The 12,838-nt window shown below is 43.7% G+C and overlaps 1 pseudogene; it reads right to left on the bottom strand.

Annotated features, from left to right (window-relative positions):
• Positions 1-12,101: 12,101 nt before the first annotated feature.
• LOC124608141 lies at positions 12,102-12,219 on the bottom strand (annotated as a pseudogene).
• Between the last annotated feature and the right edge of the window lie 619 nt (positions 12,220-12,838).

Below are 12,838 nucleotides of genomic sequence, written 5' to 3'. Positions count from 1 at the left end.
GGTGTTGACAGATGTGAAAATTACCGAACTATCAGTTTAATAAGTCACAGCTGTAAAATACTAACGCGAATTCTTTACAGACGAATGGAAAAACTGGTAGAAGCGGACCTCGGGGAAGATCAGTTTGGATTCCGTAGAAATGTTGGAACACGTGAGGCAATACAAACCTTACGACTTATCTTAGAAGAAAGATTAAGAAAAGGCAAACCTACGTTTCTAGCATTTGTAGACTTAGAGAAAGCTTTTGACAACGTTAACTGGAATACTCTCTTTCAAATTCTGGAGGTGGCAGGGGTGAAATACAGGGAGCGAAAGGCTATTTACAATTTGTACAGAAACCAGATGGCAGTTATAAGAGTCGAGGGACATGAAAGGGAAGCAGTGGTTGGGAAAGGAGTGAGACAGGGTTGTAGCCTCTCCCCGATGTTATTCAATCTGTATATTGAGCAAGCAGTAAAGGAAACAAAAGAAAAATTCGGAGTAGGTATTAAAATTCATGGAGAAGAAGTAAAAACTTTGAGGTTCGCCGATGACATTGTAATTCTGTCAGAGACAGCAAAAGACTTGGAAGAGCAGTTGAACGGAATGGACAGTGTCTTGAAAGGAGGATATAAGATGAACATCAACAAAAGCAAAACGAGGATAATCGAATGTAGTCAAATTAAATCGGGTGATGCTGAGGGGATTAGATTAGGAAATGAGACACTTAAAGTAGTAAAGGAGTTTTGCTATTTAGGGAGTAAAATAACTGATGATGGTCGAAGTAGAGAGGATATAAAATGTAGACTGGCAATGGCAAGGAAATCGTTTCTGAAGAAGAGAAATTTGTTAACATCGAGTATAGATTTAAGTGTCAGGAAGTCGTTTCTGAAAGTATTTGTATAGAGTGTAGCCATGTATGGAAGTGACACATGGACGATAACCAGTTTGGACAAGAAGAGAATAGAAGCTTTCGAAATGTGGTGCTACAGAAGAATGCTGAAGATAAGGTGGGTAGATCACGTAACTAATGAGAAGGTATTGAATGGGATTGGGGAGAAGAGAAGTTTGTGGCACAACTTGACTAGAAGAAGGGATCGGTTGGTAGGACATGTTTTGAGGCATCAAGGGATCACAAATTTAGCATTGGAGGGCAGCGTGGAGGGTAAAAATTGTAGAGGGAGACCAAGAGATGAATACACTAAGCAGATTCAGAAGGATGTAGGTTGCAGTAGGTACTGGGAGATGAAGAAGCTTGCACAGGATAGAGTAGCATGGAGAGCTGCATCAAACCAGTCTCAGGACTGGAGACCACAACAACAACATCATGCTTTTGAACGCCATTTCTGGCGCATTCTTCTTCGTCATCCACCCCCTTAACCTGTTGTACTGCGCTTTACATAAGAATTATGCAAACTGATCTATTGTTCAGCACTTAACCTGCTGTTCTGCTCCATGTCACCCACTCATGCACACCCTCCCCTTAACTATGGTACCACTAACACCACGTTGATATAAAAAAATTATGCAAATTAATTAAATGGGTATTCTTCAAATGTATGGCGTAGTTTTTCTAATTTGCAGCATTTTATTGGTCGGTGAAATCGATGGAATATAGCTTAAACAAAAGATATTTAATAAAAAACATCCGTCCACCCGATGCCGGAGTCCGGGTGCGAAGTAGCGACGCAGCCATCAGCTGCCAAGTGATGCACAGGTGTCCATTTGGGCCCCGCAAGCATGAGGCGGGGGCATCCCTTTCATACTTGACACCCGAGAAACTCCTGTCGGAATACATGTTCACCTAGGCACTGTTGCTGATGTGATGAAGCATTGCGGCAGAGCGAGTCCAGTGCCGAGAGGTACTTCCCAGAATAGCACAGGGCGCATTGTTCCTAGTGATCCTAACAGGACAGCCTGTTCATCACTGAATTTACCCATCAAACTACTGCTGCTGCCGGTGTGGGAGCACCGCCTGCACGCCGGTCGGGGTGGCGAGCGATTCTAGGCGCTACAGTCTGGAACTGCGCGACTGCTACGGTCGCAGTTTCGAATCCTGCCTCGGGCATGGATGTGTGTGATGTCCTTAGGTTAGTTAGGTTTATGTAGTTCTAAGTTCTAGGGGACTGCTGACCTCAGCAGTTAAGTCCCATAGTGCTCAGAGCCATTTGAACCATTTTTTGAAGCGCCGTCTGCCATGGATTTCTGCAGAGGAGACTTTCAGCACCAAAATCACAGAATGTAGCGGTCTACTTCTGGTCAGCTGCAGATTAAATCGGCAACTGAGCTGCAGTGTAGGCTGGTAAAAACAGTGTGGAGGGGGGGCATTTCAGTCACTAATTGAATCCTAAGACTACGAGAATGTTCTGTGACCCCCATCTGCATAGAGAGAGATCGTAAATTAAGCACTATGATCAAGGTGCTAGCAATATGTAGAGCACTGTCTGGTATGCTGTGATGATTTATGTGTTCGACAAGTAACAGTGAATGGGTGTACTGCACAGTCATCTATCTATGTTCGCAATGATACTCGCAAAGTAGAGAGGAAGCTTTTTAGCTATCATACTGAAATTGGGAAACATGCTGTCACATCATTGCTCGGTGTTGAAATTACTGTAAAATTACAAAAATTGTTCACACCATCAACAGTGATGCTTATTATTAGAGTACATCGGTGGTGTCTTTTCCACCACTCCAGCCATTGGTACGCTGTTGGTTACCACATAATGATTGACTGCCATCGTTTGTTTGAGTTGGAGAAAGAGTTTTCGTGGAGGGACAATGCCTTCTGGGGACAGATAGCACCGAAACATCGCGTACATGATTGCAATATGAGGAATCAGTCGAAATGGAATGCAGAACTATCAGTTATTCTGTCACTGTGACAGATGAGTTTAAATGTAGAGGTCGTCAATCACTTTTGGACAGCAGTTTGAAAACTCTCCACAACGCCGCCAAACTCTTCCAGTTTCCTTATGTTGTAACTGTCTTATCATCCAGTGTGTGTGTGGTGTGTTACGGTAGCCGCAGTAACAACATGATTTACACCATGCGATGTCTAGTTTTCTGTGAGAGGCAGTGGATCAGAACGTGTTAATGTCAGTTTAGAATCTGACACAGACCTCGAAGTCGTGGCGGAAAAACAAAATGTATGGCAGTGTACCAAGCGTGTTACACAGTGTACCAAGCGTGTTACAGCAGAAAAAAACAATATTTCAAATAATGCACAGGGTCAAAGGGAGCGTCTCTTGTGACTTACAGTATAGTCTGTGGGACACGGTCATCCTCATACCATACAGGTGATGAAACTTTTGTGCAGTGGATCAATACCTGTACATTTAATAGGATAGTCACATGTGCTCGATGCTGGCATGCATACTGTATTTGTTTTCGATATATGGGAGGAGAGAGATTCGGTAAAAATCTTATCGAGTTCTCTATCGGATGAAGTTAGTGGATCTTTTATAGTTCGTAATTTTTCTCTGGTGGAGGTACAGAATAACAATGATAGAACGTTGGGGCGATAGAATTGAATGGGTCCTGAGGGATGTGGATCTGCAGTACCTGCTTGTAGTTTGGAGAAGCACCACAGTGCAGTAGCAATATCCACGTCCTTTCCCCAGTTTCCATACTGTTTTTTATACTACCTCGTGTTGCAGGAGCAGGCTTTGTTTCTGTTGAACACTCAAAACATAATTCTGTCACAGTAACTCAGCTTCGCCTGTTCCTACACGGGTTGCAGAAGATGGTAGATATAGCTTTCTCTGACTTCTACTCAGTTCTGACTTAGATTGGAATGATCACATGCACAAAGCTGCAGGGATGGTAGCGCAGAGTCTGAGGGGTAGTTGCAAGATGCATAGGGGCTACCTAAAACCATGTTGGAATTTTACTGTAGCAGACAGGTTCGAGGAAGGTGGCTCATTTCGAAGTATGAGAGTGCCAGAAATATGATTCACGAGTGGCTGTAACAAATAAAGGACTTCTCCATAGGATCCAATGCTGGTATGTGGTTGAATGGAAAGACTTGATTCCAAATCATAGACATCATTTCTACCGAAAGGGTAGTACTAGCGATCTGAAAAGCTAGTGTACATCTCTTGCGACCTCAATATCACACCATCTACTACTGTTTGTGATCCTTATCAATCAATCATCGCCTATAACTCAGTGGATATATCGCAGAACCTCTGACATGGCATCGAGATAGAATGCATTACAAATACTAGAGAAATATCAAGTGTCGGCGGCGTGAGGGAGTTGCAAATACTGGTTTCATATCACGCTACTGAGCCGAATCATTTTCAAAATTTGGTAATTTTATTACGATGGTGCACCGGCGGCGACGTGTAACCGCACTGCTGGTCTGATAATATACGCTCCGGCAATCACCGTCTATATTCAGTGTCACGGTATTTGTCTGGAAAAACCACGTCATTCATAGGTAATGCCATATGTGGATTTATAAAGCCCGTATAGCTTTTAACGTGGATGCTTGTGTGCACCTGTAGAACCAAGACCGCTTGTGATGGTAATATGGTTGTGTTTTTTTTTTAACATATGACGGTTTGTAAGATGATTACGCCTCTCTTTCTAAGACACAGTGGTAGCACTTGCAAGAAAAACTTATGAGACATGTCCACCCATCGTTGATTTTCGGTCAGTATTATTTCGTATTGCTAGAAATCAGTTATTGACGAAGTATTATCCTTAGTAGTAGAGGGGTGCATGATAGATTCGCCTTGAGTATCATGCTTATAAAATATGTGTTTGGATCTTTACATGTGGAAAGGAAATGCCTATGTCCAGTCGTAAGGAAGGTATGGATTTGATGTGGAGTACTGTGATAGCAGTATGTAAAGTCATAAGAATGGTACCGATATTTCTGTTTCCAGAGCCACAGCCATCAGCAGGGTGTATTTCCGATACTTCGCTCATTGTTGAATGTCGTTCAACTGAGCTGCAGTCATAACATTTAGTTGCGAGTACAGGGATAAAATACATATGAGGCCAGTTTTGTTCCTAGGACGATTCTGTCTAGGCGTACAGGGCGTGCAGCGCCAGTGACCTGTGGCGAAAATGATTCACGTTTCCCATTAACGGTAGGAGCCATCCAAATGGAAAGGCCTGTTGGAGAGTAGGAATGTATCTAGCTTAACCGTGTTGTCCATTAGACGGCCGAATAGCGAACTAATACTTACTGTATGTTGGATAGCTTTCGTGATCGCGTGGAAACTTGAGAAGATTCAACATGGACGTGTGCTTGCGTTGGACCGTTATTCCCTCCCATGTAAATTGTTTGGTTGACTGCTTCTGCATATTTCGCGCCTTTATTTAGTTGAGCGAACATCGATTGTGGTGTGTGCATCTAACGGGTAGAAGACACATTTGCTGGTTCTCTAGACATGAGAATAACCTTAGTTGACTTTGTAGATTATAAGGATGATTTGGAATCTGTTACATCACCGACATCGGTATTTGCGAATGGAAATATCAGTTTCCTTTATTTCACATAAAGGTCTTCGCAGCAGATGGGATAAGCTTCTAGTTACTCTGTGGTTTACAGTATGCTCCACCTTGCTGAAGTTTTGGGTTTGTAGAGAAATAATTTCCAGTTTATATCTTCGGAGCTATGTTGCATGAGTGGTTGGTAGGATACTGCTATGTGCTTGATATCGAAAAGTACCACGAAAATGGTATGGTATTATGGCAAACCATGCGAAAATACATGTGTTCTTCTAATCTCAGAGTCTGGAGATGGGTGTAGAAAAGCAAGCCAGCAAGCAGGTCCAGACCAGAAACGGTAATGCATTTGTGCTGAGGGGAAACAAGTCCGAATTTGTAGAACAGTTCTGAGAGTGACTTCAGTTCTCCGAGTGTGCTCTGGTGACGCATCGGGAGTGGATGACATGTGACCGTGAGCTGTGGGAAAATATCTAGTGCTGCGAGGAGTATATATGGTGCTGCCTGTCTTCGTGGTATATGTACAAGTGTCTTGTGGTCAATAACTATACAAATGATGTGAAAGGGGCGATTTTTGTATGGCACAGGATGCGAATTGTATGTTTACTACAGCGACACGGTACATGGTGATATATTGCTGTGCTGGAGATCAGTTTCAATCTCTAATATTTAAGCTCCTGTCCTCAGTGGCAGAGCAGTGTAATTGAGTAAGAGTCTTTCTGTATTTAACGATCGGTAGGCCACTTTTCAAGGTTTAATTGTCAGTGCACATGCTGCAGCTTGAACATAAAGGTACCGTGGCTTATGTTCTGACATACATTTGTGGGAAGTACTCAAGCTACTATTCACATAGAAACAAAAAAGGAAGGATAGATTGGACATGATGAATTGTGGTTTCAATCCACTGAGGAGTGTATCCGAATGTAAGTGGTGATAGATTCATTTTGTAAACAGCTGCACAATATAGCAATGCAAGTGTTCAGTTGGAACTGCTATAGTGTACAAACAAGACGGGCAGTACTGCTGTAACGATATGTCCCCTCATCGGCACCCCTAAGCTTACCCTTGCATTTTCCTTGTTGTTCTATCAATAGTGATATTGATTACAGTACACCAATCTGCCTCGGTGATGTCTTTCCAAGCACTACGTCTTTGGGTGTGGTATTCATTATCACACTCAGTGCTCGGCACCTGTCCTTCATAACAGTTCTTTGGGAGAATCTTGGCAGGATACAGCACCTTCCAGAAGTGCTGATTCAAAGACCTTGTCAGATAATTTCCTAGACTGAGAAAATCGAGACATATAGCAAACTTGGGTGAAGGCCTACTACAATTTTTTCAGGTGCTGCGCAAATATAAAGATAACTGCACTGTTTATCTGAAATGTGTATATGTTGCAGTGTAAAGTTACTGTGGCATATGTTGTGGCATGATGAGAGCAGACGAGTGTGTGTCCTATTGTGAGGGATGCATAGATTCAGCACATCGATAACTGCGAAGATATGAGAGAGGTTTTTACCTGGAAAGTTATATGCGCTATAGACACTGAGATTCATTCCAGAACCACAGCTGTTAAGATGAGAAATTACCTGTACTTCAATCGATGTCAGACTGTAGCAGCAATCGTAATATTTAATTGTAGTTTCACTGGTAAATATGTTCCTGGCTCCCAATATTCTTGTGGGCGTTGTATGTCTTTGATGGTCTGTAGATAACTTTTGCGGGGTTTAACTCTCAGTGCAATGTAGCGATCTGTACAAAATAATATTGGCGCTGAAAGTCTCACCTGCAGAAATCCATGGCGGACAGTGCTCCCACACCGGCAGCAGCAGTAGTTTGACGGGTAAATTCAGTGACGAATGGACTGTCCCATGAGGATCGCTACGAACAATGCACTTTGCTATTCTGGGAAGCATTGGAACATCTCTCAGCACTGGACCCACTCCACAGCTATGCTAAGTATGAGAGGGATGCTGCCGCCTTGTGCTTGCCAGACCAGCACGGACACCTTTGCGTTGCTTGGCAGCTGACGGCCGCGTCGCCACTTTGTGGGGCCCACCGATGCACCCGGACTCTGGCGTTGGTGTTCGATGGGCAGTTGTGTTTTTTATTAGATATCTTTTGTTTAAACTATATTCCATCGATATTGCCGACCAATAGGAAGTTGCGAATGAATAAAAACTATTCCATGAATGTGAAGAATACCGATTTAATTAATTTGCATAATTTTTTTATATCAATGTGGTGTTAGCGGTACAATAGTTAAGGGGAGAGTGCTGTGAGTGGGTGACATGGAGCAGAAGAGCAGGTTAAGTGCAGAACAATAGGTTAATTTGGATAATTTTTATGTAAAACAGCAACTAAATCAGCGTCACTAAGATTCTCCACACATGCCCCATCCGCTGCCATCCACTCATCTACGTCTCCTTCACTAGCTTAGGGATTGTCTGTATCATTTGTAGTAGATTTTCCTCTTCCTTTTCAACTAGGTTGCCCAGAAATGCAAGAGATGTCCACAGTTTTCTCCATGATTTTTTCAGATTATTTGCTGAAATAGTCGGCCATGCCTCGGCGGCCCAATAAACATTCTTCACATTGGTCTTTTTTATTTTGTCCACTAAAGGAATGTTATCATCTTTGATCAGAATTCTTAAAAATTGTTTTCTGTAAATCAGTTTTAATGTCTGCAGAACGCTCTGGTCCATCGGCTGTAGAAGTGGTGTAACAATCGGCGGCAAAAACTTCGCCACAATTTCTCCATCACATAATTCCTCAGTGCTGGCGTAATAGGGCGCGTTATCAGTCAAAAGGGCTGCACGGAAAGACAAATGATTTTCCTTAGAAAACCGTCGAAAAGAGGGAACAGACTGGCCGTGAAACCATTCCTTGAACAGATTACCATCCATCCATGCTTTTTTCTGGTTGCGATAATATGCGGGCAGGAACTTCATGTTGCAGTTTTTAAAAGCTCTGGGCTTAGCAGATTTGCCGATCAGCATTAAAGGCAGCTTCTGATTACCAGCAGCGTTGCTGCACGCTAATAAAGTCACACGATCTCTGCACATTTTAAAACCAGGAGCATCGTCTTCTGCTTTTGATGCCAGGCTTTTTTGTTGGCAATGCCCTAAAATTAAGACCGTCTCGTCAGCGTTATAAATTTGTTGGGGAGAATACGTTCCCTCTCTCATTATTTTTTCAAACTCACCCAAGTATTCCTTTGCTACATCATAATCAGAAGAAAGCTTCTCTCCAGTAATTGTTAGCTATCGGATTCCATGACTTTTTTGAATCTGCCCAACCAACCCATACTCGCAGTAAAATACTCATCACCATTCATTAACTTGTTCGGGTAAACAGCTTTCTCCTGAGCCAGTGCTCCACACAAAGGAGTTCCCTTTTCTCTTTCCTGCGTAAATCAAAGGAAAAGCGTTTCATCCACTTTAACGTAATGGGACTGTTTCGAAGTCTGCCGAATTTCGAGTGTTTTTCCCGAAGACGTTGCACAGGACTGTTCAAGCTTCAGCCGGTTCTTCCTCCAATCACAAATGGTTGTTTTACCAACATCCAGTTCTGTTGTCAGTTTAAACACATTCTCACCATTGTCTATCCGCTTCAAAGCATTCAGTTTTTCTTTGAGAGTTAACGTTGTATGTTTCCGTTTACTCACGACGAAAGCCGGCCGCGGTGGTCTAGCGGTTCTAGGCGCGCAGTCCGGAACCGCTCGACTGCTACGGTCGCAGATTCGAATCCTGCCTCGGGCATGGATGTGTGTGATGTCCTTAGGTTAGTTAGGTTTAAGTAGTTCTAAGTTCTAGGGGACTGATGACCACAGATGTTAAGTCCCATAGTGCTCAGAGCCATTTGAACCATTTGAACCTCACTACGAAAATACGTACACCACTACACCTGAACGAATACAATACAACTGTTACGCGTCCCAGCGGTCGATAACTAACATAACCAAGCGCTTTGTGAGCCAGCTGTCAGTGCACTGACCTCAGACACTACAAAGGCCTCAACAATCCACAACAACAAGGGCAGGGAGTGAGAGTAAGCCATTGTTCCCACACTTGTTCCCATTTGTTACCATGGTGTACCTCCTTATGTGCTTGGTATACTTCATTCTAGAAACTCGTCACCAAGGTCCGGTCCCAATTAGTTCAGATTAATGGGACTCTACAGTGCATATATCGCCACTGGACCCTTGTGAGGTATTAAGACTGGTGGTAAATGGATTTCCCACTTTCCTTTTGTGTGCTGTTATGGGTTCTCATTACACGTAAAAAAAATAATTAACAGTGTTTCCTGCTTTTATTTTATGTTTTCTTTTGCTTTATTTAAAAAAATTTGCTACTGATATTAAAGTTTACTTACCACAACGTGAAAACCATCCTTGGAACTTTATCATGCAATAAAGGTATGAACTGATACAGGTCACAATAATGTAGAGCGCAGAAGCGAAGCAATGTGTTCTGACAACAGTAGTGATCCCACGACAAACAGAAACCGACTGTTGTAGCAGTTTTCATACACCTGGTGCAGTGTACCACCACAAGATGTCAGGCATAGACAGAGGCGGTAAAACGTATTCCCAAAAGCTATGGGATACCCCTAAGTTAGTAGTAAGTATGCTTCCCAAAGACCACAAATGACAGATTGATTTTGTGGTAAGTATACTTCCCAAAGCCCCTTCCAGAAACTACATTGGTGGTAACCATACTTCCCAATAACCATTAAAACACCATTGTTTGGTGGTATATATACTTCCTACAGTCCTGAAGGTTATATTTCACAACAAACAGAAACTACAGCTGATGCAGTGGACTGCCACTAGATGCAAGGAGCGCACAGAAGTGGTAACACATATTCCCTTAACTGTTGTGGAGGAGTGCGTTTGGTGGGACGTAGATCCCCCATGGCCCGCGGAATGGTTAAAGCAGCGCTCAGAAGTCTGGCCCAAGCACTGCAGCCAAAAAATCTTCCTCTGCGGTATGCATTCGGGTGTGCCATGCTACTCTCCATAGATTCTGACAATGACCACCGAAGACGTGCCCGTTTTCAGATGAAGCAATGTTGTCCATTTTAGACATGTAAATCGCCTCAAGATTAGTCCTCTCCATCCGTCGCTTCCCCCCCTTTCGTTTTTCCTCTCCTCCCCCTTTTTTCCCCTCATCTGTCCTGGTTCCCCCCCTCCCCCCATCTGACCTTGCCTGTGGTGTGTCATGTTCGCGCCGACTTTTTAGTGCAGTGTTTCCAGTGATGGTTAAGTGTGTGCGTCTTTTCCGAAGTGTTGCGAACGGACATCATACTGTCGCTGGGTGTGATTTTTATATCTCTTGCGAACAGAAACCAAACTGTCGCCATGTTTTTTTTTTAATTGTCTGTGTACTATTTTCCCTGTCTGCTTCCTGTGTATTTTATTATCATCGCCCACCATTTGTTTTCCGCCGTTTTACAATTAACGTTACCGTTTAATGCCTGCTTTTATTGTTTCTTATCTTCTTATGTTTTAAAAATTCTATAGACTGAAGAGCAGCGTACCAAGCTGCTGCCAGCGCGCTCCCTTCGGGGGGAATAGAAATCCAATAAAGGAAAAAAAAGCCACAAGATTCGGATTAGGGGCTCCGAAAACACACGTCGACACACCGGTACAGACCGAAGCTTAACGTATGGTGTGGCCTAATGCACAACAGGGCGATCAATCCATTTTTCTTCGCAGAGAAAACTATAACGGGAAACGTAAAAGCAGAGATGCTCGAAGGGTTCCTGCAAGTACAAATCGAAGGGCTACAGCAGTCTATCATCTTCTAGCATTATGGTGCTCCCCCAATTTAGCGGCCCTTTAGACGGATGCGCGCCCCACTCTTCTTACCTGCAGGCCGGCAGGAACATCAGCGTGGCGTGCCGAGTCAAGCTGCAGATCCGTCTCTCGCGCGCGGGTACGCACCGTTTCCCGCTCAGGTGCGTTGCTCCCTGGCGTTTCGGACAATCCGACAGTTCTGCGCAGCACCTTGTCAAATGCAGGGAAACCGCTTTCGTGCGATTGCTGCTGCTGAAACGTACGTAGTAGTTACAGCGTGCCGAAAGAAACCAAAACGCCGTCTTTGGATAAAAGAATACAGACACAGTATAGCATTTATGTGTAATTAGTGAACTGCGCGATAATTTTCCACATTATTATTAAAACTAATTACGGACGGACTGTGCCTCGTTTAACATTTTACTGGATTTGATTGAGTAACAAATTAGCAAGACAGGTACAGTGGTGAGGAAAAGCATTTCAGCAGAGGAACGCCTAGCAGCCATGCTGAGGTCTTCAGCAACTGGTCGCTCTTTTGAGGACTTAAAATTCAGCACAGGAAATTCAGCACCATCATTATTCGCTGTTATTCCAGAGACATGCAAAGCAGTATATGATGTTCTGGAGTTATACATACCTAAACTAAACTAAACTCCGTCCGAACAGTCCATGAAGGCCCAACGGTACCGACCGGCCGCCGTGTCATCCTCACCTACAAGCGTCACTGGATGCGGATACGGAGGGGCATGTGGTCAGCACACCGCTCTCCCGGCCGTATGTCAGTTTACGAGACCTGAGCCGCTACTTCTCAATCAAATAGCTCCTCAGTTTGCCTCACAAGGGCTGAGTGCACCCCGCTTGCCAACAGCTCTCGGCAGACCGGATGGTCACCCATCCAAGTGCTAGACCAGCCCGGCAGCGCTTAACTTCGGTGATCTGACGGGAACCGGTGTTACCACTGCGCCAAGGCCGTTGGCTGGAGTCATACATACATGAAAATAAGTGACTACGACTATCTACCATAATTTCAACCATTCTAGTGTTACACTTACTTAACTTTTGAATAAACAAAAATATGCGCAGGAATGACTTTCTTGTATTGTTACAAGTCTACTTTTAGCATACAGAAGTACATGAAGTAAGACTTTTATAGTCTATGTGAAGTGCACCTGAACAAGCCCCACCACTTTCATGACCTTCCTGGCACTATTGTTCACGCCTGTGGGGAAACAGAGTCAGCTGGAGCTGACACGATTACGTTGCACCTGTTGTTTCACACGTCCGTGCGGGGATGCGGTTTGTGGAGCAATTGACGACCCAGTACTGTAGTTATTAATGTCACTGCATAAATTGCTTGTATGCAGTCCATTTTCCTAACTTTTTTCAACGCTTATTCCAGTTGCATCATATATATCCACAGCGTCCTTCGAAGTGGACTCTGTTAAAGCACGTCTGCAAATCGTCATGAAGTCGCATGTAGCCCCTTTTAAATCTGACTTCCGTATAATTGTATTGTCTGCAGCACGTTTGAGATTTCGGTGTGACGATTCCAGCTGAGAAGCGAAACCTGCTTGTATTTTTTGTTTTACTGTTTCC

This window comes from Schistocerca americana, chromosome 3 (assembly GCF_021461395.2).
Source record: "Schistocerca americana isolate TAMUIC-IGC-003095 chromosome 3, iqSchAmer2.1, whole genome shotgun sequence".
Taxonomy (NCBI): domain Eukaryota; kingdom Metazoa; phylum Arthropoda; class Insecta; order Orthoptera; family Acrididae; genus Schistocerca; species Schistocerca americana.
The sequence above is the reverse complement of the archived record's forward strand: the minus strand, read 5'-3'. Positions and strand labels throughout refer to the sequence as shown.